A 23,993-nucleotide genomic window follows, 5' to 3' on the forward strand; every position below is an offset into this window, starting at 1 on the left:
GTATTTCCTGTTAAAACAGGACATATTTGGGATATGCAAAGACAAATAAACATGAGCAGGTTGTAATTAGCACACTCAGAAATATGAAAGCAGCGCAGTGCCTTCACCAGGCATTATTCAATCAGGACAAATATAAAGGAAGTAAAACAGAAACATATAAAGTTGTCAGAAGATGCTGTGTTCAATGTCCTAATATCTAACAATTATCAAGAATTTACTTGAAAATGTAATTTAACACACTGGAAACTTTTACACCATGTTTCAGCATAATTATTTCTAAATAATGATCATGAATCACAGGTAAAGGCTGGGGGAGGATGGGAGGGACTTGAGACCTAAAAAATATTGTCAGTATCTTTAAAATAGCAGCAAATATAAGTAATTTAATGCACTAACAAGTTTTTTTGTGTTGATAACCAAACAACAGTATATAGGCTGCAAATCCCATTCTCCATACACTTTCCTTAATTCCACTGGGTTAAATGAAGCTCCTACTCATGCTCTGCTCACCTGAGCATGAAGAAAATAATGTAAGTAGTAATGAATGTCGTGACAAAAGTATTTCAATACCTTTATCTTCATGTCAAGGGTTTAACTTTAGCTGAGACCCATGAAGTCATCACAAAATCTATCAAAAGGTTTTAGTGACCTATTCCTTGGGTGCTGTGCTCTAAAGGAAATTGTTTCCTCTTCTCCAGTTCCCAGCAAATACTGATACATACAGGACATGTGAAGTGTTATGAAAGGAAGGACAGAGCTAACATTCTAACATTTCTGTTGTGCTCTAAGGAGCACTATTAAAATAAACCCTTAGCAGCTTTTTTTTTTTTTTTCCTGTGATTTGGGTTTTCTGGTGTTTAGGGTTTTTTAAGCCTTTTTGCAAAATAAAAATACAGAGCCAAAGAGACTAATAGTTTCCCTACTTAAGGAAGATCAAATGGCTACAAAGGAATAGTAGTCAAGGAGCATATTCTTACCCAATTAGTTTGTTTTCCATCTCCAGCAGTTTTAAGCAGTCTTGCGATGATCACTTTTTTTTTTGGCCATTCTTACTTACATCATTATACTATCACAAGCTAGCACAAAACTGCTATCAGAAATGTGGAAGGTACCAGTTATAGACACAGGCTTTGAAGGTCTCTAACCCTGGTAGAAACTTGGTGCCTTTCCCATCCCACCACACTGGTGTCCACCAGTAAACAAAGCATGTCTCTCCTCGATTGTGATGCGCACAGTCTTTGGGAGCTGATCACTTTGATCTGGGTAGTTTCTAGGCCAGGCACCCATGGGAGATGATCAGCCATTAAGACTGCAGGAGTCAAGTAAGATTTTCACTTTTGACACAACAAAACCCAGCATTTCCCCCACAAGAACAGCATTGCTGTGTTTGCAGTTCTCATGATCATACTCCAGCTTGAGGCCCATCTGATGATCCCCACAGGTATTCCACTCACTACACCACAGAAATATCCAAACTGCTATCTCAAACAGTAAATACATCCCCAGATTTGTTTTCTTTTGTATTGGTTCCACTGGGTATGTTGCATTTTCAGTACAGCCAACATGACTGCTTAACACATTCACAGGAGTGCTATTCATAGCAAGGGAATCTCAGTAATTCCACTTTTTCTTTTGATCTATTTTTGCAGGTGTTCTGATGCTGACATGATTAGGTTGAGAGTGTACTTCTTCTTCTGAAAGTAATTCTGAGGCAAGACCAAAAAACCTCTACCACTGCAAGATCTGAAATACCATCAGTCTTAGGAACATAATTATGATTTTTTTTCCAAAGCTATTTAGGATTCTTATGACAGATTATGACTAAATAGTACTAACCATTCTTCCACATCCAATTCAAACAATATGATCATGGAGAAAGCCAACATGTTAGGCATCCTAACCTATTCAGGAAGACAGTTCTGTTAACATAGCACAAAATCAGCTCTTCAATTATTCTTGATTACATCTATGCTGCCCAGTTGGAAATATCTGAGAGATGCATTTAGACTACATTAGGGGACATTTATTGTATGAATTATTTGCAAACTGTCAAACACCAGCATGAATACATGTATCACCCTTACTGTCTTCACTTTAGTAGACATGCAAGAATTCAGGTGTTTGAAGGGTTGTCCCCAAATAGAACAGCTACACTGATATTTTGAAAGCTGTTTTTTTCCATCTTTCATGCTCTATTCACTACATAAATGATGTAAATGGAAGGCATTTATTAAATCTTTCACAGAGATGCATTCAACATGAATACAGGAAAGGAATGTGTGCATGAATATGGTGACAACATTTCAGACTTTGCTGGTTCTGGGCTAAAATAAGATCTGCAAAGAAACTGGGGAGGCAGAGAAAAGCAGACAGATTTTTTTACATTTTATTTTTCTTTTCATGGAAGTCTGAATATTCCTTATTTTGAAAGTCAAAAGTGAACCACTTTTGTGTTGTCTTTGAAGACATGTTCCATTTACAGTCTCCACAGAATTAATTCTGTACATAATCTATACATACTTCTACACACAGGATCACAGGTTATTTGAGGTTGGAAGGGATCTCTGGAGATGATCTAGTCCAACCAACTGCTCACAACTGGGTCAGCTCTATTGTCATATCAGGTTGCTCAGTCAGTCTTGAAACCTCAAAGGTGGAGATTACACAGTCTTTGGGTAGCTACTCACTGTTTGACTATCCTTATGATGAGAAAGCTTTTTCTTATATTCACTCTGAGTCTCTCAATTCAGTTCATGCCAAATGTCTCTCATCCTCCAACCAACACAGTGCTTGGGAAAGCCTGGTTCCATCTTCTGAATAAACTCCTTGTAGGTACTAACAGGTTCCCCCTAAAGCAAACTCTTCTCCAGGCTGAGCAAGACCAGGTGCCTCAGCCGCTCTCAGGACAAGAGCCCCAGATCAATCCCTGACCATTTTGGTGGCCTCTGCTGAACTCCCTGCACCTCATAATCACCTCTCCTGTATTGTGGGGTCCAAAACTTTATGTATTCTATCAGGGAAGATGGAAAAGGTCCAAAAGATGCAATATTTGTGATGACACCTAGTGAGTGCTGACTAGAGGATATACTTCCCCTTGCTTTCCTGGCTGCTGGATGCTGTTGGCCTTTGCTGCCAAGGAACACTGATGGCTTATATTCAGCTTCCCATCTGCTGGATTGCCAAAATATTCTGCTGAACTGCTACTAGTCAATTTCCAACCCACTCTGGTACATTGCTTCTAAGCAGGAGCATGCATCTGCCCTACTGAATTTCATAGGGTTCCTGTCAACACACTACTCTTATTTATCAGGGTCCCTATAGATGAAAATGCTGTGCTATCTACTGGGCTTCCCAGTATGGCATCATCTGCAAACTTAAACCAAAATGCATTCTATTGCCTTTTTCAGGTCACTGAAAAGTACATTAAAGGGTAGAAACCCCTTGGCACTCCACTGGTATCCAGGCAGAATATGAACCATTAACTGCTACACTCTGAGCCTAAATGTCCAGCTGGGTATTTATTTGTTACTAGTTAATCCAGACAGTAAGGCCCCAATATGGACATGAGAATATTATGGGAAATTGTATAGAACTTTCTGTTAAAGCCAAGGTCAATGACACAGTACTCTCTCATCCACAACAATAGAGATTTCAGCATAGTAAGGCAACTTAGTTGGTCAAGAATCATTTACCCTTAAAAAATACATTCTGACTGTTTCAATCACCAATTTGTCCAGAAACATATTACAAAAGGACTCACTCCATGATTTTCCCAGGGGCTGAATTAAGGCTGACTGGCTTGTAGTTCTCCAAGTTAAAATTCTGGGATTTTTTGAAGGTGGCCACATTTGCATTTATCCATTCAGCACAGAAATTGCCTGACTGTCCTTTTGAAGGTAAGACAGCAACCTTGTAAGGACAACTTCTGACAGAAGTCATAAGCCTCCTGTGTTCCTCAACACAGTGTTCCTCCACTAATATAAAAACTTCCCACAGACTGGCTGCTCTGTTTTCCATAGTCAGGACATTCAGGTTCTCATCTCTGCAGGGTCTCTGTGAAGACACTCTCAGTCCTTCTTCCATCTTCCCTGATACCATAAACATGGTCTGCTCCTCTCCTCCTTCAGCTCCATAACTTGGCCACAACCTCCAGCAGACATAGTCACCACCTCCAACTGCTCCAGCCTCAGTGAGCCTGCTGTTCTGGAGGCTAACATAGAGGGGTTCTTCCACAGGGGTTCTCCTGCAATTGCACTGCTTCCCTGGGCAGTCCCAACCATCAAGTAGGTGGGCTGCAAAAACCTCCTTCAGATATGATGTTTTCTTCAACACACACAAAACAGCCTGAAAATTAATCCAGCTAGCCAGAGCATTCAGATGAACTTGTGGGTTGTTTTTCAGCATTCTCCTAAACTGAAACCTCCAGAACAACCACACAATGAAGTATCTTTTAAACCAATGGGACCCTCCTGGAAGATGCCAGCCATAGGCTGCATGAGAAAGGGCTTCTTAACAGCAATGGCAGACATGGAGAAACTAGGGCCCATGGGTAACACATTTCATGTGGCATGGGTTTCTTTAAGCCACCTAAAAAGACTTCTCATCTGAGAGATTTTAAGAACATTATGAGGCTTCCTTTGAATTTTTCAATTCTATTTCAAATTATAACCCAAATCTGACTACAATATGTTCAAGAAAAAGGAAGCAGAGCAATCATCTTATTCAGTTCCCTCTTGTTTATGGATACTCATTTCTTTGGTTTTGGCAGATCAGAACGGACCTCCAAGTACAGGATCAGTATTGAAGGTCTCAGACAGGAAGTATGACCACCATGAAATGAAAGAGCATTAACTAGGGCCAGACATAAACTTCTGACAATATAATCATGGACAGTTATGATTCTGGGGGAGGAAGGAAGCAGAGAATTACTTGCTTTCATGCATGTTTTCAGATAAAACATTTAAGTCCATATTTCATGTAAACAGTATATCATATATCATACAATCAGAATGGTCTGGTTTCAAAGACCACTAGTTTAAAGACCACTAGTTCCAACCCCCCTGTCATGGACAGGGATACCTATTATTAAGACCAGGTTGTTCAAGGCCCCACCCAACCTGGCCTTGAATGCCTCCTGAGATGGGGTATTCACAGCTTCACTGGGTAACCTGTGCCAGTGCTTCATCATTTTCACAATAAAAAACGTATTCCTATTATCTAATCTAAACCTACACTTTCCTTTTAAAGCCACTCCCCCTTGCCCTATCACTACAAGCCCCTGTAAAAAAGCCCCTCTATAGCGCTCTCCTATCCTTGAGGTTCTGGAAGGCTGCTATAAGGTCTCTCCAGAGCCTTCTCTTCTCCAGGCTGAACAACTCAAATCTCTCAGCCTGTCTTCTTGGGAGGGGTCGTCCAGCCCTCTGCTCATTTTCCTCTGGATTCACTCCAATAGGTCCATGTCATTCTTCTGTTAGAGTTCCAGAGCTGGATGCAGTGCTCCAGGTGGAGTCTCACCACAGTGAAGCAGCAAGGGAGAATAACTCCCTTGCCCTGCTGGCTATGCATCTTTTGAAGCAGCCCAGGATGTGTCTGGCTTTCTGGACTGTGAGTGCACATTGCTGGGTCATGCTGAGCTTCTCATTCACCAACACCCATCAAGACCCATCTCTTCAGGGCTGCTCTCAATCCATTCACACCCAGCCTATACTTGTACTTGGGAATGCACTGATCCATCTGTAGATCCTTGTAGAGCTTTGTAAGGTTTACACAGGCCTGTCTGCCCGTGTCCCTTTGGACGACATCTCTTTCCTGCACCACGTTGACCCCACTGAACAGCTTGGTGTCATTGGCAAACTCAATCTATGTCCATGTTGCCAAGATGTCAAACAGTGTCAGGCACAACACCAGTCCCTGAGGAACATCACTTGTCACTGGTCTCCACCTGGACACTGAGTCACTGACTACCACCCTTTAAAGTGCATCCATCCAGCCAATTCCTTATTCACCAAGTGGTCCATCAGTAAAATCCATGTCTCTCAGGTCAGACACAAGGATGTCATGTGGCTAAAGGCACACAGTAATACCACGGTACAAGTGCTACAAAATGTACCATATAACCACAGGTATGAATGTTTCATGAGCTCCAGCAGAGCCTAAAAAACATATTGCAAATTGGGTGGAAGAGAAAATGATGCTCAGGGAAGGGGAAAGTGGGTCTTCAGCACTCAGGTCCTTAATCACTCAGCATGTGGGAAAAAAAACCAAAACAGTTCCTCATCATGTTCTCATGACTAAATAAGTGGAAGCAAGGGAGAGGGAAAACACAAAAACTTACCCCTAACTATTCCTTACAACTGGCTTTATGCAAGGACAGCAGCAGGAGTATTTTAGATATATAACCAAATACAATTCTAATAAGAAGACAGCTACATAAAAATGGAGCTTACACAAAGACCTACCGCAGGCTGCAGCATACCATTTGGTAGTTGGTAGCCGACTAGATGTCCTAGCCCCCTGCCCAGTGCCACCCCAAGGCTTATTCTCAGGCCAAGAGATTTCCCAAGAAATACACCATACTCTGGTGGTTTTTTAGGTTCTTTCATTGATCACTGTGAAGCCTCTGTGGGCTTGTTGTCTTATTCCCAGATTGACAGTTTCTCTCCTGTAGTTTACTAGCACACATTGTTCACTTCACTGAGGTCATATTTTGACATTTAAAAATTTAATTCAAGCTAGTTCACTTCCCCTAAAACTTTATTTCTCTCTAATGAAACCTGCCACACAATACTAGACCATATAAGCTTCACAAAGAAGGTCAACACTGTCCTGACCTGCATGAGGTGGGGGCACTGGCAGCAGGTCAAGAGAAGTGATCCTGCCCCTGTACTCAGCCCAGGTGAGGCCACACCTGGAGTACTCTGTCCAGTTCAGGGCTTCCCAGTACAAGAGAGACATGGACCTACTGGAGCAGGATCTGCAAAGGATCACAAAGACAAGTGAGGGTCATACAAGGGGAGGCCGAGAGAGCTGGAACTGTTCATCCTGGAGAACAGAGGGTCAGGGCATCTCATTAATGTGTGTAATATGTGATGGGAGGGTACAAAGAATACTGAGCAAGGCTTTTCTCTGTGGGAACCAGTGAATCGACAAGAGCCAAATGTCACAAACTGAAATACAGGAAATTCCTTTTAAACATAAGAAAACCTTGCTTTTTTTAATCAAGACATTGATTGAACACAGGTTTCCTGCAGAGGTTTTGGAGTCTCTATGCTTGGAGATACTCAAAATCTGACTGAACATGGCCCTGAGCAATCTGCTTCAACTGATCCTACTTGAGCACAGGAGCTGGTCTAGATGATCTCCAGAGATTCCTTCCCATCTTAACTACAGAAAGTTCTATGAGTTTGTGTGCACTGGATGCTTCATAGGTATGTGTTCTACAATACTTTGCATTGTGCTAAGATTTTCTCATTCTTAATGTATATGCTTCATTATTTCTCACAGAATTAGGCTAGAACTACAGCAGTATAATACAGTAAGTTCAAAACTGTTCATTAAGGAATATTGTTTCAGCAGCTAAACATGGCTGTATCATTGGATGGTGCAGAAAATTCATGTTTCATTAGCGCTTCCTTCAGTGGTCCCACTTCTATGACTTATACTTGTGAAAACATAGTCAAGATGCCCCACAACACCAGCACCAGTTTCCTCCATGGTTGTCAGCATACTTACTGTAACTCTCATTATAGTCTCTACACTAAGTTCTTGTGGGGGAAGCAGGGAAAAGGGCTCAAATCCCTCATTACCAGCCAACTGTACACTTAACATCAGTTCTGCATCCAGAAGTCTGGTGTATTCCAGGGAAAGAGGTCAGGAGACTAGCTTGCTGCTAGTTAATAAAAGCGTATCTTGCCCCCAAACCATAAACTGTCACATGCATTATTTTCAGGTAAGCAGTGGAATAACTGGTCTGTGCTTTCTGGGTTGTGATGGAATTTGGACAAAGCACAGAACAGTTCAGAAGGCCAGTAGCATCTGAGCTGTGATAGCCTGTATCCAGAGCACAGGTTACAGTAGCAGCTGTTAATCTGCATTAATTCAAACCTTTGCCTATAGTACCTGAAAATTCCATCAAGAAGGGTGTTAAAAGCACTGTCATTTTAAAGACAAAAGGGTTGTATATCTTTAGGACCCAAATTATGGCAACATCCAAGTTAACTTCCCAGTTTGAACACCCTCTCCTCCACATGCAGTGGGTGATCAATAGTATCTTTAGCTAAATGAGATTCAAATGTGCCCAACTAAGTGTGTCTGAAAATGGTTAATAAATCCAGACTTCTACAGAGTTGATAACCATGTTTTATGTGTATCAAAAATACAAGTGCCTTCCTCGCCATTCACACCAACTTCATCCATTGGTAGCAGAAGGTGGAAAAAAAAATCTGGCTTTCATTAAATACCATTTTGATTAATTGTCAAAGGTAGAACCAACTTCATTTTTGAAAGCTATTTTACAAATATAAAAGACTAAAAACTTCCTTCTAATAAAATCTAAATTTAGCTTTAATAATTAGGATTTTTATAAAAGGAAATTGTCTTTCAAAGCAAAGATTGGCACTAGTTCATGTTGTCAGATTTGACAGCATGAAATCAGGGAACAAATAACGAAATTCTGCAGCTGCTAAATACTGTCAAATACACTTTACAAGTTTTATTCTTATAAATTCATTATTAGGAAGTCCTGTTCTTGCAAGGAACTGTCTCTCTTCCCAATATACAATTAAGGCAAAAATAGTTCTAAAACACTCCTCACCGTTGTTAAGATGGCTTCTGATATGTTTGACATTTTTTAAAAAGCCTTGGTCTGCACACAGCATTACACCAGAGCCCTAGAGAATTGGTAATAATTTGGAAACAGCTGTAACAGTTTAGGAGCAAGATCCTGCAGTTGTTTTCCACAAGAGACTGAACAACCACACGCACCAAGGCATAAGCTAACCCAGCTGACTTTGTACAGATGTAGATGACAGCCAACCCAACCCACTAAGGTGGCTCAGTGGCTGATTGTGACCTGCTGGCAGAGAACAGCTACTGATGTTTTAAACCACTTCAGCTACATGTGTTGAATTTCATTTTTCTAGGTAGAAAGGAGAAATATAAAAAGAAAGGAGAAATATAAAAATAGGAGAAATATATAAAGAAAGGAGAAATATAAAAATATAAATATTTATAAAAATATTTATAAAAATATAAATGGATAATAGATATTATATGTGTGGATTCATATCAGCATTAGCCTGATGCAGGCTAAACTGCTCTACCTGTGTGGCAGGACACACAAGGTAGCACATGTCTTTACAAATGTAAATGCAATTCTAAATATTTTAATATATAACTCAGACAGAAATCCTTTGAATAATTATATTGCAGGAAAATATTTTAGAATAGAAAAGAAGTGCTACATGAATTTTTAAAATTCCATTCGTTTCTTTTCATTGTTGTTAAGAAGAACTCAAAATCAATGTGACAATAAAATCGATTTTAGAAAAGCATATACTAACAACATTTCTTATTGGACAATTGAACCATTTTTTTCTGCATGTTCCATCTGATTTGTTGAAAACCATTCACAATTCAATGTTTCAAAAGTCAAAAATGTAACTGCATTCAAGGCAACTGTGGTGCACTGGAGTGGTGTCCTTGCCATTGTCATTTTTAATAACAGCATATGGCAGCTGGCCACAAACGAGCCCTGCTCCTCACATTCTGCTCAAGACTGTCTAAGGTAATTCACTTCCTTCAACTAGGGCTGCAGACATAACATGCTTTTTTCGAGACCTCATTGCAGCAGTTTACTTCAGCATCTACTGACTCCATTCATTTCTGCCTCCAGACATCATTGTGGATCACCTGACTGCTCCTGGTCTCCCTCAGTGAAAAAATACCAGTGCTGCTTTACATCAGTTCATGCTGGGAATTACTGCAATCACCCAGGTCCTCTACTCCCAAGCTCTAGAAAGATTCTCACAGTAAACATCCATCCTTCTATCTCTGAGCAAGGCAACACAACCTGGTGTCCTGTAAAAAACTTGGACAGGTCATTCTTATACCCTGTGACACTGTGTTAATAGCAACAGAGACAGTAAAACATTATTTCTATACAGCCTAGACAGGAAGAATTTGGGACACCAATAAAGAAAGCGTGAAGTTCTTGCAGAGGTTAAAAAACGTGGAAAAACATAAAATGTAGAAGAACTGCTTAAATTAAAATCTCAAACTCTGTGATTTAAGTAGAATTCATATATGGAAAACGAAAGAAATCTTACCATAGCCACTCTAATCAAAGATCAGATCAAATCACATAATCAAGGAAGGTTTGTTGGTCTCTGTCAGATAAATCAAGCATGAACATGGATTCAGTTCCTAAAGAACATATTTTATCACTAATAGAAAAACCTTCATTAGAAAGCACTTGTGTATTATTATCACTATATTTATTTAGATTTATGCTGATGAAGATATCTGTTGCTTTTATAAAATCATATTTTCCTACGAAAGATGAGTGAGTCTATTTTCTGTCTACAATAAAGCTTGCTTCCTGACCTCTGTATATTGAAAACATGGATTATTTTTTACTACTTTAAGTTACCTAATTTCCAGCACAATTAGAGCTACTCTACCTGTAACTTTTTTTTCCCTCATCATTGGTTAAGTTACTGCATCTATTAATATAATATTTCTAATACTATCTTATATTAAGACCTATGGACTAAAATTAAATGGCAGTTCTACAGTGCTTTTTAAGAACTCCATACCTCTCTAGTACCAGGAGAAAACCCTTCAGCATTTACACAAAACCTCCTCATTTGGCCTGACAATGGGTGTCCTGGGTAACCCAAGAAAGTGTATTATATTCCATATCTTTCCATATCTTGTTTTTCCTCATTCCCCAGGCAATCCTTGGGAATCAGCACCTTTGTATCTAGTGATTTTTACTGTTATTGTGCCTGTTATTGTTTCAGTTTTTACTAAACTTTTTTTTTTTTTTTTTTACTTACATCTTTTCATATTTGTCTCTCCTCACTTGTGAAAGAATAGTCCTTAAAACTAAAGGGGAGGTAGCTTTTTTCCCAGGCACCACCCTGTAAATTGCCTTAAACCCACACAAAGGCTTTTACAAGAAATCCATGTCTTGTCCACATTATATTTACTGGGAATTAGAGCTATAACAAGAAGAAAAAATATTTCCAAGGTCATCCAGTAAGATAGTGGAAAATCTTCTAAGTTCCTAGTCCCAGACCTGTTAGTTTGAGAGATGGGTTACCTAAAGCATTTTTTGGCAGTTCATGTTTCTATCCTTTATAATATCACATCCAGCTCCAGGCATTCTTTGCCAGCTCTGTATCCACAGTCCTGACTGCTAATGAGAATTTTCTCCTTAAAGTTATTTTTATGTTTGCTCTAAGTGTTCATTAACACAGATTTTGGGGCAAGATATCCCCCTGTGCTGTAACTCTCTGATGCACAGGACAGGCATCCAGGAACTGCTTCCAATTTCCTGATCCCAAGAAAGAAGATTTAGCTCTGACACATAATTACTGGCAAGTAGCTCCATGTTGCCTCACTGCCACAAGGAGGGAGATTCAACTTGTCTATCTTCGCACACCTACCAAAAAAAAATGGTATCCCCAGCTGAGTTACTCACTCTAGGTTACATCTGGCATAGAAAAACATGAACCTTAGGATGAGATGAATCTACCCTAACAAAGGCCCATTCCTCTCCAATGACAACTATGGAGAATTTCATATTACAAACTTGCACAGAGATTTCAGGTACAGGCGTGCACTTATACTTGTTAAATTTAATTCCATTGGTGGTTTCTAAGTGAGCACATACTAGCACAGCCTTGGATTTGGATGTGGCATAGACAACATACCAAGAATATTTGCAGACAGATTTTCTTCTTTTATGGTGTCTGAACAGCCAGAGGACTGATGTATACATGCCAGAGAGCTTAATCTTTACACATATAACAGTGACCAGCTAACTCATCTCAGCTCCACAAGGTTTAACAACAGCATTGCACCAGCCTAGAAAAGACACTCCCTTTCATACTTCAAATCTAAGATCAAGTTTCAAATGTGTCACTCAGTTTTTCAGCCCACAATCACGAATTTAACCTCCTATCAATCTGGCTGGGAATTTCACATCCCTGGATTAAATAAACTCTTAGACAGAAAGTTTTAGACTTTCCTTTCTACAACACGAGAAGAAGCCTGAACAACATGGCTCTCAGGCTGATCATCAGGAATTCTATGAATTCAGATAGGAGAAAGACTAAGAAAAACCCATGTAAGACTCTCATGTAAGTGGTTATTCACAACTATAATAAATTCTCAATGTTTTCCTCCTTTCCTACAGTCTAAATTGATCCAAATCTGCATTATTCCAAACCACAATTTTCTGCCTTGGGGCACTGAAGACATATTCTTGACATCTTCCTAGCTAGCCACCAGGATCACAGGCTGCCCACCCTGGATGGTGGTTAGGAAAAAGGTGCCTGGTAACAAAATACCCCAGAGGAGCAGCCAGGGACTGAAAGCCCATCAGTTAGAAGGCTGAGAGTGGACACAGTGCTGGCACCCTGAGGGAGGGAGCACCTTTCTCACCTTACATCAGAGACTGTAGAAGTCACAGTCCCATGCCATACTCAAGGAAAACACCCATGTGTAAAAGAAGGGAAGAGATTTACAACCCTATTTTTTCCTTTCATACCTGGTCCTAATCCTCTCAACACACACACACCAAGTCCTCTTTGACCTTCGCCACTCCTTCTGCTCCTGTGAGACAGAAGCACGAGGTGCCTTCAGCTTCCACACCCTATTTTTAAAATCAGTACTGCTTTCTCATTTTTTCAGGTCAAGCCAAGCTGCCCACGAGTCTGTTGATGCTCCATATGCTGCTGAAAGCTGGAGAGGAAGAAGGGCAAGTGAACACTGGCAGAAATCAATCAGAAGGAGTTGGTATTTCAATAGGATTGCGCGTGACTGAAGGTGGAAGTCATTCCCAGTCAGTGCTTCCCTAGAGGAAAGTTCTTTTACAGATCTTTATACATAAATCCTTAGTGACTAAATATGTTGCATACTAAATGTAAATGCTGAACACTGGAGGACTGGGCCATGTTTTCCACATACAAAATACACAACTCCATTCAGCAGACACAATAAAGACATAGCACTCTGGAGTCCATTTTATTCTTCATGTATGTGTGGCATGTGGGAGGGGATGTATGGATTCCTAAAATTGTGAAGAGAAGTCACTGCTACCATCACTAGCTGGCTAAATCTGAAAAGGAAAAGGCTGTTTTTTCAGTTGGCTGAAATTGAAATCTCATGAGAACAGCTGCTGTCATTTGAGTTCAGGCCAAGATGGCAACATTTGAGAAAAAAACAACGATCTTGTGAATTTCCCACCACTTGGAACTGAAATTTAGACATGCCAGCATCCAATATTTTTAAGTACAGAGTCGAAGCTTAGGCAGGAAACTGAACTATTGAAGCAGCTACGCAGCCACCACCTGTGTCATCGTCTCACCTACACCTCATCTCCAGGGTCTTTAAAGGTCCAAGAGCTCCAGAAAACTCCATGTCCGGAAATGGTGGACAATAACCACCATTGATTGTTGGCCATCATTTTGAACCATGGAGCTTTCTGGACATTGCAAGGAACCTGACACTTCAAAAGGAAAACCCCACTTGGCAGGAGCCAACTTTCTCATAGATAGCTGAAATGAGGACTTTAAGTCTCACTAGGTACATACAACATTATTGCCTTCTGCTTCAAGGGCACATCTTCAAGTCTGCCTTTTCTAATTCAGGCATACAGAAATACAATTAAAATTAACTCTACTAAAATAAATTATTATCCTACGTACCCAGCTTTCTAAGGCTGACAGTGAAGCACACACGACAGATGTTAATCGTGCCACTTAACACATAACTGGGTGGATGCTGTGGAAATGTGGGTGGTTTAAAACTGGATATAATACCAGCCTACAGCTGCAGAAGTAACTGAATTCTGCCTCTGCTTTAACAGCAGATCTATTATTTATGTGGACTTATAAAGAAAGATGCTTTTAAAATTACCTCATACCTAAAAAGTTTTAACTGAGCACTCAAATCACTACTAAAAAATCATAAGACAGGTTTTAAGAGCTAGTACTTGGTAATGCTAAAAACCAAATATTATAATTGACACACCTGAAGAACTCTTTATACAGGATTGAATGCACTCCTTTGTTTTTGCTCTTTACAAAATCTTACCAAAATATCAAAATTCTCTTTGATTCCTTTTGTTATTGAATGCTATTCAGATTTAAAGATCTGCAAGTAATTTTCACTTCAAACAAAGCTTTCAAAATACTAATTATCTTAAATTTGAGTTATGTGAATGATTAGAATGCATGATATAATTCTGCTCCCTCACTGAATGAATCTGTAAGGCAAGGCTGCAATGCAAACAACTGTGATAAATTATCATTAAATATCTGCATCTAACATTTGTAGTTATTTCTTTAAATATGAAGTCTGCTCAAAGAATCCTGTAAGTATAGGTTCATGGAAAGCAAAAGTAAAACAGTTATCAATACAGTGAAAATTTAATTTGGTTTTAAATGGCAATGAGAATGTGTTGACGATGTTTCACTCTTTTTCTAGTTCTCAGGGCACTCAGCAAATATTCAGTGAATAAATGCCTTTGAAATAGGAAAGAATGTAAGTTTTTCAGTGCTCCAAGTGTAAAACTGCTACATAGATATTCCTTCATCTGTAAAAGCTACCCTACACTCTGTACCTACAGATATCAATACTAACTTTTAAAGAATAGTTAACCTAAAAGCTAATAGCAGACATAAAATTCTCCATTTGGAATACAGGCAGCACTCTGTGGGCAATACTGTCTCCATGTCAAAATTTAAGTAATTTAAATTATGAATTCAAAGTTCTTTCTTGGTTATATTTTGTTTACTTGAAAAAAACATGTCAGATGGCCATGATTTGACCTCAGCCAGTCAAGATGTTCAGTTTTACATCCAGTGGAATAGATGGCAATAGCAGAGTAAAACTAGATTTTAAATTTCAAATTATATTATAGCATAAAAGCTTACTTCAGAACTGTCACACTGTGTTTGAAACCTAATAATTTCAGACACAGTGGTAGGTAAAAACCTTTTTTCCTTTCATTAGAGATAAGTCATTAATATTTCTGTGATAACTACAGTACATCAAAACTGAGTACACTAATCTGATCAGTCTCCTGATGTGCTTTTAACTTTTCAATTGCTTTCTCAAAAATGGCCAATGTAAATTGCATTATAACAGTCTATCTGTATTTTGGTTTTAATGTTTACATCATTGAATTCACTGTAACAAAAGGATATCTAGGTTTAAAGTATTATTATGTGAAAGTATTATCAAAATCACTACCAATTAGTGAGATTAATGAGGCATGAATAATCATTCTGAAATATTTCCTTAAAGAAGACTAGTTTTAATAAAAAGCTATTATATTTGACACTATTCTTGGTTTAGTGAATATTTTTGCATTTTTTGACCAAACATCTAATAACTACCTTAAACTAATTTTACACTCAGTTCTGCAGTGTGCACTTTTGTAATTAAGGGTCTCTGTTTCAGACAAACTATTATAGGTAAGAGTTAAAAGCTGAGAGGCTAAGATAGTGTATGAAATTTGAGAGGCTCTTTCTGCAATACGTGTGACCAAAGTCTCAGTGAAATCAGATGAAGCTTGGTCAGCATGGCAAGCAGGAAAGTCATGTAACACATGCTTAAGGCTTAATTACTCCTTTTCTCAATTTAACACAATTGCAGGTGTGGAGAAAAAGTGGATAAAAATCTACAGAAAAGTGTATCAATTTTTTTCCTAGACTGATTAGAAGTGAGCAAGTAATTTACATGGTTTGGTTCAATACTAACTGTAATGGCAATGAATTACATTCAAAATCTTTTAATATAACTCAGTGTTCTATAAAAACAGATTCTGCAAATGAACACATCAAAGTGCCTTAAAATTATTATTTAGCAATAATTTTAAATTCAATATTCTTAATTTCCACATAAACTAAGCTCACACTCCCCTTTTTTCTGCTGTTGGGCCTGACAAACTACCCTTCTGAGTGGGCTTAAACTCAAAGCCATTAGCCTATCATCTGACAGAGTCTGTATAGAATCATGATTTCCTAAGTTATATCAAATATGCAGCCAGAAAAAGATATGTCAATCCAATTATGTATTTTTATTTTTGCTAACAAAGTCATTAAGTTTACATTTTAAAGATCTTGTTTTCATTTTTAATTGGGCTGAAAAAGTGGAGGCAAAGCAAGGAAGTTCACTTAACAACTATTTACTGTATTTTAACACACTCTTACATTACTTATTTATAAATAACCTGGTAACTGTGGGGTTTTTTTATTCATTATTTTCAAGTCAAAAGCATTCTGCCTCTGCACAGAAAATTAAAACAAAGAGTATAATTTCATTGCAGACCAGCTTCTAATGAGTCAGTGCATAGAAACCGGTCCTTATCAACCAGTTCAATCGTTGTTACCAGTAGGACATTCAAAGCTCTTGAGACTTGAATTCTTCAGACAGTTTGTTCAAAGCTTCAGACCCACACCCAGAACATCACAACCCTGAAGTTCACCAGAAGCACTTTGCTTATGTTTCTTACAAAGCAAGGAAGCTCTCATAGGATCATAGAAGTATTCAGGATGAAAAGGGCCTCCAAAAGGTCATCAAGTCCTACCATTAAGCCAGCACTGCCAAATCCACCACTTAACCATGATCTTATGTGCCACATCTACAACACCATCTCATAGATGAGATGTTTGTGCTACATCTCATAGACAGCACCATGCTCCGCACAGGACAGCACAGTGAACAACAGGAGACCAAAAAGTGAACAGGGGAGCAGCAGCAGCTCAGTGTGATTGAGCCAATTCCTTAGTATTCACTCCTGTAAGTCACTTCTGAACTCCAGAGTTCTAAAATTCAGTATTATTGACAACAGCCAGAGCCAGCATTCATGCAATGCAGAGATGTCAGTCTACATACAGTTAAGGTTTACTTGCATGGCTTAAGTGGTTTAGTGGGCAGGATATGCTTTTGTAAATACAAAAGCAAAACAGAAAGGCAGATCAAATTTTGCTTCCTTACTTGATTTTGAAAAAATTAGAATGTTTTTAATTCCAAAAGGTAAATAAAATAGGAGCATCCCAATTATTTAAGAAGAATTCCCCAGCTATACTTCAGACTCAGTAAGGGAATACTAATTAGCAGATAAAATGACAGCAAAATTGTTACTTCAGTGTTAGTAAATATTTTTATTTTATTGTTGTTTGAATTACAAGTAAAAAAATTGATAGTCTTATTTATGACACCTTCTTTTAAAAAGGAACAGCTTTTCAAACACTGACAACCTTGAAAATCCTCAAAGGTGTTGCATCTAAGAACTATCTTATTTCAATAACAGTTTTTAAAATCAAAGCCACCATCCCTCATGGGCACTTTTTTTTTTTTTTCAGTATTGGTGAACAACTGCACTGTTCTGGTCTGGAAAGTGCTAAAGGACTGTGAAGAATCATCAAAACCAATTATCTTGAACATGTGCTGAAGTGAAGCATATGAAAATTATAGAACTACAATGCTAAAAACAGAGGCATGTTCCAATTGGGAGCAAACATTAACATCATATTTCAAACACTTAATGGTAAACAGCAAAACCAGGTAACATAAAATGTCAGCATGCTACTGAATTGCATTATAGGTAATGACATTTACACTTTAAAAATGACAAAAGGAATATTAATACTGACTTATGTCCCTCTTTACTTAAATTCTAAAACAGTGGACATAATCAGTGTCACTGATTAATGACATTCTAGTATGGTGCAGGACTTTCAAACACATCGATGATAAAGAGATGTACAGTTAGTGTTAAAAAGTTTTGTAATGTGTTAACCTATCTATCTTCTAATTTTAAGTAAACACACATTTTGTCCTTACACCTAACTCCCACTTACCAGATTTTCTATACTGAGAGAGGTGCTACTGGCTGCACAGAATTCAGCATCAAAGAGCTAAAAGCCAGTCTCAGTTGGCACAGACTGCCATATTCTCAGGTACAGATTTGCAAAATGACGACAGGAACTTCCTGGGTAGTGACTCTGTATGACTACAGGACAAACCTCCTTGCTGACTCTGCACTTTCAAAAGCAGTCAGATTTTTTTTGAGTCTCATTTGTTGCCCAGTGAACATATGTGTTTCAGAGAACATTGAGAACAACTTATGCAAAATAATTTATTTGTTAACCTCTTCTCACTGCCCCTGGAACAAGTGGCTTTTCTTTTATCCAGAACAATCTTTCTCAGGTAAAAACCATTAAGCTTATATCCCTCCTCTGTTTGTGGAGCTCAGCAATAGTGAGTTCTTGAAAGGAGAAAGAACACAACTCTATACATCCTTCTCCAAAGACAGATAACATCAAACCCACAGCACAAACTTCTACCAGCTTTAGAAGGAGCCACTAAAGGAAGTAAAAGCTTCTCCAAAGCAAAGCCAAAAACCATAAAAGTCAAAATCTAAGAAATCTTATTGATCACACCATTTTAGCCAGAGCTGTGGATGCTCTGGATGCTGAGTGCTGTAGGTGTGTAGTCACAAAAGCACAGCCCCTGACAGCAGATTATCCAAGAACAGGGAACACCACAATGCACGGACACCAACAGATGGGAGAGCAGAAGGAAAGCATGAATCAGTATTGGCCCATGTGTCAAAAGAACTGGCACATGAAATTCCAGGTATAACTGCAGGTCTGGCAAGGGACAGTCATATAATGAGGGAGAAGAAAATCTGCAACTATTTGCAGAAGGATGATTAAAGCACTCAGTAGCCTGGGCATCCAATGTTTTATTATGACCTATGCGGTACATGTGACTTTAGCCAGGCCTCAGTCACACACTTTGGAGGGAAATGACTATCAAAGATGAAGGTAAATGTAAGAAAATTGAAAAGAAAGAATTTATGAATATACACATTAGTCCTTCTAAATAAAGGGAGACATAGTTCATGTAATTTTCAGTAAAGCATTCGATACAGAGTCAAATGAGAAAGTGTTGGTTAAACTGAAGAAGGTTTCTTCAGCAACCAAGCTGAAGAAAAGGCAAGAAAACATTTATCTGAGAGGGGTACTACCAGCCAAAAGAAGGATGACTAATCAAGTTTAGCAGCACTGGGATTAGGATTGCCTGTATTTATCATTTATCTCAATAACATTTCCAGGACAAGTATAACTGTGATGAAGAAATTTTCTTTTGATACAAATTTGGGAGACAATGATAATTAAGGGAAAGACTGAACTGTACACAAAGTCAAAAAGTCAAATGACCTTGAGTAGCACAATAAGATTGCATTCAGTAGTACGAAACGTATTGTCAGGCAGCTACAGATTAAGACCATCTACTAAAAGCTGTGAGTTCATTACCTGGAAACGAGTGAGGAAAGAGAGAAATCTAACAGCCCAAGTCTGCTCATTCATCAGAGCATGGCTGTGAGCAACAAACGCAGACCCAGAATATGATAAATATAGCTCATTACTGATAGAGATACAAGAACACTGCCACTGTAAAAGTTCTCTCAAAACCTCATCTGTGCTGAGAAATGCTGCAGAAAACCCAGTGGAAGCCTAACAATATAGGCTTTAAATGTAGGTTTTTGTATTGACATAGAAACTGGCAGTCAAGGATGGCCTACAAAACTGTATTGGACCTCCTGTTAAAGCATTTTGACAATATTGCATATATTGTTACCTTAAAAAATTTGTATGTTGTATGTATTGTAATTATAGACTTAAGTTCCACCTAAATGCTTTATAATCCCTCATTAATGCAAGGTGTATTAAATAAAACCAAGAAATTATCTAACGAGAAAGGCGGAAACAGTGGCTGGTGATGTTTTGCTGTAGAAGTGGTACAGGAAGGTTCTACTCACTTAGTTATGCTTGCATACCAATAACAAGTAAGAATTAATAATTAGCAACATATACTCTCAACCAGTCCTTAAGAATTCAAGGATTTATGGACTTGAAAAATGTAAAAAAAAATATATCAGGTGTAAGGGCAGAATATAAAACTAGAATGGAAAGAAATGAAAGGCAACACTGGACTGACCAGAAAAAGAAGCATAAGAGAAAGGAGCTTCCCTAGCCCTCTGAGAGCCTCCTCAACTACAGTGATTATTTCAGCCTAGCTCAGATGATGAATCTGTCTGTAAGTTGCATATCTTGGTAGCCACCCACTGACAATTCTTGAATTTCAAGAATATATTATGACTCTGGCCAACCTCCTTCTGCATTTGTAGGAAGAAAGGAGACAGGAAAACCTCTTGGAACATTCTGCTGGGCAAAAATGCAAGTAGGATTACTTCAGAATGAAGCCTGCCTGAGCAAAGCAGACCCGAGGAGCTCATTTGGTCACCCAAACAAATCTTGCAAGAACATAATACTGTCTTTAACTACATGAGGATAAAATGCACAGAGCAGGAGAGCTGAACAATAACTAGTACATATACACTATCTAGAAAATAAATTCAGCCTGAAATTTTTAATATCTAATTAGGCCAGATGTGATGATTTCTCCCAGCATTTAGGAATGTGGGATTCCTTGTGACAGAGGAATCCTTTTGCAGAGATCTGAATAGTTATATGTATGCGTAGAAAAAGCATCACTCCTAACACATCTGAAAATACCAAGCCCTCCTCTGCAGCTGAATACTGGAAAATGAAATTTTTAACCAGTTTCTAAAAGCATTCTATGAATATCAAAAATAAAAGTTACAGAGCTACAAGAATGGCCAACCTTACGAATTTTACTCTTCCATAAGTACATAGCAGCAGAAGTATACAGGGAACATCATTGAACAGACTAAATATTTAGATTGAGCTTTTCAGGTCAGGTAATAAACACTGCACAGAAAATCTGAATCAGGCTATAGCATGCAAGTGGAGGAGGACAGAGACAGTATGGGAAACACCAACAGAATTACATGGTTACTCAGTTTAGATATAAATATTATCCTTCTGATTCAGATGTGTGATCATCTTTTCATTGCTGGTCCTTTGAAGTGCAAACACATATAAAATCACGAAGATATATTTTTATCAGTTATCTGAATTATTTTCTACCATCACAATACCTGAATTATAAAGGGAAGCCACGACTAAAAGCCTTTTTATCACATAAAAGCAGTATTCTGAAGTAGTTACTATTCAAATTATGACCCATCAATATATAAAAGTAGGAATTGTAAATGCAGGAATTGATATTTGACAAGCATCTTTCAAAACAAAAATTTAATTTACATGTGTATGTGTGTATACACATATATATGCTTTTTCTTCAGATAAGGATTTTAAAGACCAGCAAGTAGTTCAACTACTATATAGTGTGAAGTAATTTAGGAGGATGCTGTCTTATAAAAAATCTTTCCTCAAACTAGCACAGACAGGAGCAGGCAGCATCCACACTGATCATCTGAGGTTTAGCACAGTGGTTCTCACCTGGAAGAGGCACTTCATCTTTCCAGGGACTGGCAGAACTCCAGCCCTGCCTTCGCAGGCAGCTGCTGACACACTGATTTGAAGCACTCGGTTCTGTGAGCCAGCACACGGCTGTCCAGGGCAGATCCCACGTAAGGCTGCTGGTCTGGATCTGCCTGCCTGCCTTTGGCTGAGAAGTAAGGTAAGAAGCCAAATATAGCCTGCTGTCACTGGTGATGATTCTGACCAAACGACTTGAGCACAAATCACTGATCAGTGCTGACAAAACACTAGCAGCTGGGAGAAATTCAGTGCTGTAGCCAGTTCTCAGCTACCTCTGCAGCTTCAATAATTTAACCTACAGCATGGTGTTGAACTGATCTAGCCAGAACAAAAGCCAGTAGAGGCATCACTTTAATTGAACTCTGTCCTTGATTCAGAAAGCTACATTGGGTATTTCAAACACAGATTTCATAATGGTTCTATAACACAGACACTACTCTTTTCTGAGGGCTTTCTTCCTTTTTGGTAGAGAAAGGATGATAGAAGCAATGCTGGCTTTGTCTGGAAGGAGGAGGGTGTTGAATCCAGTGATTGTCCATCATTCTGTGTCACTGTAAGACTACAGTCAGGCCACAGCCACATCTTACTTATCCTTGACTGAAATCTTGCATGTCTGGCTTTAAAGCTGTCCAGATTCAAAAGGATCAACAAAGCAAGGTACCTTCTAAACCTAGTGTGACTTGGCAGGAAAAGATTTTCTGGTAATTAGGATCCGTGATCTGCAGATTTCACGGAGACTACTGCAGATGCATTGCTTCTCATACACCATGGCTTCATTCATGCACGAAAATCAGCTGTGATTTACACAGCTAGCCAGAATATATCTCCAGGGTCTGGATCTGAGTAAGTCCTAGTTTGCAGCTCTGAAAACCAGAGAATGAGGAGCTGTGACCCTTGTGTTGTGTTACCCCTTTTAGGGTATCTATGTTGCTGACTACATAGGAACTTGGTGTGCTGGAATCTACTTAGTGGATCATGCTCCTCAGGCTGGGTTAGGGGGTACAAAAGCTCAATTTCTAGCAAAAGCCATCTTTCTGGATATACTCTAACTACAGATCTAAGCCAAACAAATTTATTCTCTCTATAAAATCAGAAACTTATCAGTTTTATTTATGTCAGTCCACCATGCATATCTGTGCATACACAACAGAAGCTGAAAAGAAACTATAAATACTATATTATTGGACTATCATAATTTGTCTTGTTTCATTGGCCATTTCTATTTTAATATCGTTCACCTCTTTGTGGGAGGATCATATATCTCACACCAGTGTTTTCATTGAGGGGACTCCACACAGATTTTTCAGTGGCACCAACATCACTGTGAATACAACACCACTGTGAATACAAGTTGTTTCTGAGCCCACCCTGGCTCACACCCCACATGCTGCTGCTGCTGATGTATTGAAAAGCAAACACCAGAAGACAGATTTCCTTTCTGCAAGTGGCATTGCAAGGTCTTCACATATTCACTAACAGCACACTCCTCAGGCTGACTGAGGACAGAGATAATTTGAGGGAGACATATTATGTAGTTTGCACACAGAGGAAAGACTACTTTAGATGTAGCACAAAGAGCTCACAGCTCCCTACAACGTCTGGAAGACATCACACACATGTCTCCATAAGAGCAGAGGGCACACAGTTTCCAAAGGTGACTAAACAAACAGTGGCACCATTAGCTACAAAACTGATTTGCTGACAAAGTTTTGAAAATTTACTTATTAGAGTTTTTCAATTATTTGCTGTTGCATACTGAGAAATGTACATACAGGAGAAATGTTAATTCAATTAATGTTAATTCAATTTACACATTTCCTGATTTCTGAGTTTTCACACATGGAAACATAAAGTTGTCTTTAGTTTTTCAAGGAATTTCTATGTGGAAAACTAGTGACTTTTTTTGCCTAGGACTGAACACTCGCACAATCTGACAAATATGTACATGCAAGCACACAGGTATGCACCAGAGCCACAAAGTGCAATGTACATCTCATCTAGCTTTTGGGGTGCAGAATGCAGCCATCACATTCCAGTCGTTACCCCAACCTCGTTTGCTAGCCAAATGGGCACTTTCAGGCTATGAGTCATTTTGTCTTAGCATAGAGGTAAAAAAAAATAGGTTCTTCAAGGGTGTGATTCATCTGTCCTGTTTCTCTCCATTCCCCACACAGGGAGCCTTGGGTGACTAACTCAGATGTAGATGTCTACATTTTGCCATATGAATCCCACTCACAGTCTGCAATTTCCCAAGCGTATCATACAAGAGCATGAGATTTCAAAACCAAAGAAGGGAGGTAACAGAGACAATTTCCCTAT

At 38.8% G+C, this 23,993-nt stretch overlaps 1 long non-coding RNA gene across 1 annotated transcript in view; it reads right to left on the reverse strand.

Moving 5' to 3' along the window:
* The window catches only part of LOC144246071 (uncharacterized), a 60,870-nt gene extending 39,245 nt beyond the window's left edge, over positions 1-21,625 (reverse strand). Inside the window, exon 1 of the long non-coding RNA XR_013339748.1 lies at positions 18,099-21,625. This is a non-coding gene — a long non-coding RNA (uncharacterized LOC144246071). The remainder of the gene's footprint in view (positions 1-18,098) is intronic.
* Between the last annotated feature and the right edge of the window lie 2,368 nt (positions 21,626-23,993).

Source organism: Lonchura striata, chromosome 3 (assembly GCF_046129695.1).
Source record: "Lonchura striata isolate bLonStr1 chromosome 3, bLonStr1.mat, whole genome shotgun sequence".
Lineage (NCBI taxonomy): Eukaryota > Metazoa > Chordata > Aves > Passeriformes > Estrildidae > Lonchura > Lonchura striata.